Source organism: Nicotiana tabacum, chromosome 10 (genome assembly GCF_000715075.1).
Source record: "Nicotiana tabacum cultivar K326 chromosome 10, ASM71507v2, whole genome shotgun sequence".
Lineage (NCBI taxonomy): Eukaryota > Viridiplantae > Streptophyta > Magnoliopsida > Solanales > Solanaceae > Nicotiana > Nicotiana tabacum.
In genome coordinates this window covers 50,097,011-50,103,116 of record NC_134089.1, presented here as the reverse complement: position 1 = coordinate 50,103,116, position 6,106 = coordinate 50,097,011, and positions in this window count along the sequence as shown.

Here is a 6,106-nt window from a genome sequence, read left to right as displayed (position 1 = left end):
CCTCAACTAAACATGCCAACATATTCCATAACCTCATTCAAACTTGTTCCAACCTTTCGAACGCTCAAAACAACATCAAAACATCAAATTCGCATCGGATTCAAGCCTAAGAATTCCAAAACCTTCTAAATTACGCTTTCGATCAAAAACCCAACCAAACCACGTCCGAATGACCTAAAATTTTGTACACACATCCCAAATGACACAATGGAACTACTGCACCTTCCGGAAATCCATTCTGACCCATATATCAAAATCTCACCTATCAACCAAAAAACGCAAAAACCTCAATTTTGCCAATTCAAGCCTAAACCTTCCATGGACTTCCAAAATGCATCCTGATCACGCTCCTAAGTCCCAAATCACCCAACAGAGCTAACCAAATCATAAAAATTCTGATCCGAGATCATATACAAATAAGTCAAATCTTGGTCAAACCTTTCAAATTTCAAGCTTCAATTGAGGACTGTTTCTTCAAAATTCATTCCGGTTACCCTGAAAACCAAAACCAACGATTTACATAAGTTATAATATATCGCACGGGGTAGGTCACACTTGAGAACTGATGATCAAAGTGCAAAAGCTCAAAATGACTGGTCGGGTCATTATACGAGGTTACCAACGCCCCTATGCCCAACCCGCTCATCCTATGCGGGCACCCTCCTATGCCCTCCAATGATCCTGGCATGCCTTCTGTGGTATGCCTCCAGGCACCTGCTTCAAGGGTACTACCTCCAATATTCATCTTTCAGGGTCCACAACTTCAACCCGAAATAACATATGTGACCCCGTACTCCTTCACTCAACCTCCGCAATATGATCTCTCGGTGGAGCAAGAAAAGGTGGTTAAAAATATCGAGCATGAGGAAATGGATCGAAAGATGAAGAGCCTGGAACAAAGCCTGAAAAAGATACAAGGTCTGAGTGGTCAAAAGAGTGTCTCATACTCTGACCTCTGTATGTTTCCCCATGTCCTTTTCCCAGCTGGCTTCAAGATTCCAAAATTTGAAAAGTACGACGGGCACGAAGACCTAGTCGCTCATCTGAAATGATACTGTAACTAGTAGAGGAGTGCTGGTGGAAAAGAGGAGCTGCTAATGGCCTATTTTGGGGAAAGCCTCACCGAAATCGCTTCTGAGCGGTATACTAATCAAGAAATTACTCATTGGCACGTGTGGGACAATATGGCCCATGATTTTGTCCACCAGTTCCAGTATAATGTGGACATCGCTCCCGATAGAAACTCCTTGTCCAATTTGAAAATGAAAACCGCGGAAAGCTTCCACGAATATGCTGTCAAATGGCATGAGCAAGCTGCCAGGGTAAGGCCTCCAATGGACGAAATTGAAATGGTCACGATCTTTCTACAGGCCCAAGAGGCGGACTACTTCCAGAACATGATGTCTGCTATGGGAAAGTCGTTTGCTGAGGCTATAAAAATTGGGGAGATTGTAGACGTGGGCCAAAAATGGGTCGAATCTTGAGTCATGCTGCTTTTAAAGCCACATCACCAGATGTTCAAAATGGTTTAGAGGGTTTGATAAATGGAAACGGGAGAGAAGAAGGAGCCATGATGGTTTCCAGCTCGAGGGGGATCGCAGTTCATTCATCCAATCATATATGCTTCCTGAGGTCACTCAACACTATTATCCCCTTCAAGATGTTGCTTATACCGTGGCACCGCATCCCTATGCGGTGATGAACGTGCAACCTTACCCACGGCCACAACATTATCCATAAAACCGAGCTCCACCTCCCAGAAATGCCTATCCTTACCAAGCTCTATATAATCCTCAACCAAATGATCCTCAATACAATCCTCGCCCAAGAGAGCCTTTCAGAAAGAATCAATTCACCACTATTAGTGAATCGTATTCAAGCTTGTTCAAAAAGTTAATCAGGCTAAATCTATTACATCCAGTGGCCCCGAACCGGCGAAACCCCGAGTCTCCCTCGCACTGAGCTGATGCTAGATGTGAATACCACTCTGGAGCAGTGGGACACAGTACGGAGGACTGTTGGACCCTCAAAATGGCAGTTGAAGATTTGATTGAAGCTGAAAGAATTGTTTTTCGGGATGAAGAAGCTCCTGATGTGATGAACAATCTGTTGCCTGCCCACAACATCGGGCCAATAGTCGGAATGATTTGTGAAGATGAGGAATTTGATCCAGCACTGAAGGCCATTGAAGCCATTGCTGAGATAGAAGAAAAACCAAAAAATGGTCGCCAAGCATAAAAGTTCCCCATCAGACGGGAGTCTTAGTAGCCAGTCTTGCTATTCTTTCTGCGTCCAGATTATCTCAGGGTGTGATCCGGATGTTTTACTTTATTGTCTTACTTTCCAATGTAAACCCTTCTATCTTCAAAAAATTCAAAAAAAAAATCAAAATCAAAAATCAAATGAAATTAATAATTCATTGTCCAAGAATGTCACTTTTCTTATTCTCTTTTTAGTTCTGTTAAATACAGATTTCAATAACATGACATGCTTGCGGACTTCATGCCCAGATCCCAAAACGCTGTCATACTTTGAAATAATGAATCAAGAGTCAAAATTCAAAGAAGATAAGTTTGAGGAAATAAAACAAAGAGTTGGAACAACTGAAGGAAAATTGGTTCCAATTTAGAAAAGTCCATACATTGCAATAAGAAAACTGCCAAAAGAGCATGTTGTACTTGGGATACATCGAAGGAAATGTACCTGAAACCACTATCAATGCAAATGTAGTCAAAAGGTACTATGTTGGATCATCTATATAGCATTAATTTTCTCCGATTGGGATGAAGAAGGTTTTCTTTCTCACTATCTAAATATTCAACCCTTTGCAAACCCTTTGAGCTGGCTCCCATTCTTTGATTACCTCCTTGGAACCTGGAAGTTATTATTGAAAAAAATGATGAATGAAAAATGAAAGAAAAATGGAAAGAGAAGAAAAAGAAAAATACAAAAAAAAAGAGGAAGAAAAGACAAAAAAAATTGAAATGAAAAAAAAAATGCAAAATAAAAAGAGAGAGAGAGAGAGAGAGAGAGAGAGAGAGAGAGAGAGAGAGAGAGAGAGAGAGAGAGACAAAGTTTCCTGAACTACGTTCGACTTGATTTCGAAAGGATACATAGGCAGCCTCTCTCTGGGGTTCAGTCACACCAAAATAAAAGTTCAAATTCCCCCCAAAAGTGAAACTGGGGTAGAAGTTATAATGGTTCGGCGATGGTTTGCCTGAAAGGTTCCAATGTCGTAATTCAATCCAAACTGTTTTTACCCCAAATCCTGTTCAAGTCTTTCCGATCAATCGGTGAGAATGTTCAAGGATTAGAGAATACAACTACTTCGATCCGATGCAACAAAAATGAAAGAAATAAAATAAGAGAGTCTTATTGGTGAAAATCCACACGGGCACTGTAAGGCGACAGTAAGGAGAGAAAATAAAACTGAGAGTCTTGTTAGTGAAAACTCGCAAAGAGCACTATAAGGTGACGATGAGAAGAGAAATGAGAGAGGTCAGATGGTGAAAACTCGCAAAGGACGCCCCTGATCGAAAAGAGGATCCTCACAGCCATTGACACGGACAGAGTCCTGGCAAGGTTTCTCGGTTTTGAGGAAAAAGTTATGATGAATATCTAAGAGTTGGAGTGTTTACACAGATCAGGCATCCAGTCCAAAAGGCATGTCGTGTCCATTGAAGTCCGCATGTACTCCAGATAAGTCCTTCTTTCCTTTCCCCGAAAGGGACACTTCTTGTTTTAAACTCATTCTCCATTCCATTGTTTGTTTTCTTTGAATCCTTTTCGGTCTAACTATATTCCGAAATTAAGACAAAGAAAGGATGGTAAGACTGATTTACAGGGTTCTCATTTAATAAAAGCTAATATGCAAAAAGGCACCCAACCTCGTCGGGGGCATCAAGTCGACCTCGATCGGCCATGGCGGCTGATGCTTTGAAATTGAAAAACTCCTGAAAAGAAAGGAAATCAAAGTCAAATGCCCACAAAGGCAAAATGAAGTTGAAAAGTTTAAATCCCATGTGGCTAACCGTCTTGGCAAAGGATTGAAAAGACAAGGTACCCAAATGATCTGAAATTAAAATTGGAAGAAAGAAGCCAGAAATGAAAGGCCTATGAAGGCGAAATAAAGTCGGAAAAGGTTAAGTCCTACGCGACTAGCCGTTGCAGCAAATTTGAGGAGCCAAAAAGTTCCCCAATGCTCCAAAGTTAAAAAATTGAAAAAACACAGAAATGAAAGGCCTACAAAGGCAAAATAAAGTCGAGAAGGTTGAGTTCCACGTGACCAACCGTCATGGCAAAGACTGGAAAAGCTAGAGGTTCTCCAGGGTTAAAAATGAAATCGGCCTTCAGGGAACAAGCAGTTGCAGTTGAAATCTTCATCAAAGAAGCTGGGCCGAGATCAAGTGATTGAAACAGTCAAGGCCACAAAACCAACCACTGTTTCAAACTAACAATTGTTCTTTGTTTGAAAACAGGAAACGGGTGCAATCCAAGAGCGACCTTGCAAGAAGCAGGTGCAACAAAAAGAAACTGTGCAAAGGCTAGAAAATGCTCTGCAGCAATAATCAATCCAAAAGGGAAGTCTCCTCGCAATTCTTTCCTGCATTTTATTCATTTTCTTAAATAATAATAAAAAAAGAAAAAAAAAGAGATGAAATGAAAAGAAAGAAGAAGAAAAATTCAAAATCATGGTAGTATAGGGTCTCCAATCCCTAGATGCGTCTTTTCCAACATAGAGTACCCCTCCCTAGTCGCTTCCAGTACAACCTGGTAGTCTTTTACAACGTAAGGTTCCACTCCCTAGTTGATCCCCAGCATAACCCGAGGACCTTTTCCTTTTTCCGGCATAACCCGATGACTTTTCCGGCATAACCTGTGGACCTCCCTGGCATAACCGCAAGGATCCTTTTCTTTTCCGGCATAACCCGATAACCTTCTCGCCATAACCGTGGACCTCCCCAGCATAACCCGAGGACTTTTTTCTTTTTTCTTTTTTCGGCATAACCCAATGACTTTCCCGGCATAACCCGTGGACTTCCCCGGCATAACCCGATGACCTTTTTCTTTCCGACATAACCCGATGACTTTCCCGGCATAACCCGTGGACCTCCCCGACATAACCCGAGGACCTTTTTTCTTTTCCAGCATAACCGGATGACACCCCGGCATAACTCAAGGACCTTTTCCAGCATAACCCGATAACTTTCCCGGCATAACCCGTGGACCTCCCCGGTATAACCCGATGACTTTCCCGGCATAACCCGTGCACCTCCTCGGCATAACCTGAGGACTTTCCCAGCATAACCCGTGGACCTCCCCGGCATAACCCGAGGACCTTTCTTCTTTTCTAGCATAACCCGATGACACCCCGGCATAACCCGACGACCTTTTCCGACATAACCACGAGGACCTTTTTCTTTTTCGGCATAACCCGATGACTCCCCAGCATAACCCGAGGACCTTTTCCGGCATAACCCGTGGACCTCCTCGGGCCAGCATAATCCGTTGACCTTTCCCGGCATAACTCGACGACCTTTTCCGGCATAACACTAAGGACATTTTTCTTTTCCGGCATAACCCGATAACTCCCCAGCATAACCCGAGGACCTTTTCCGGCATAACCCATGGACCTCCTCGGGCCGGCATAACCCGTTGACCTTCCCCGGCATAACTCGAGGACCTTTCCGGCATAACCGGTCATTTTTCCAGCATAACCTGGTAATCTTCCAAACTTGGGGCCTCCGATCCCCATTTGATTGCATTTTAGATATAGGGTCTCCACTCATTAATCTCTTTTTCTCAGGAATACATAATCCCGATTTTAATGTCTTTCAATAAAGAAATAGTTTAGATTTTGTTACAATAACTCACGAAATTTTCCTAGTGAAAACTGGGGTAAATTTTCGTTTGTTTGTTTGTTTTGGTGCCTGAACAGGTTTTCACCATGAGGCACAAGGTTTGAGATGACTAAAAGAAGAAGTCTCAACCCAAATAAAAGAAAAAGAAAAGAAGTTGAACTCGAAGTATAGAAGCGGAGAAAAGATGCAGACTGCTCAAGATACGATTGAAGTTACGAGCTTTGCATGTCCCACCTTGATCCGAA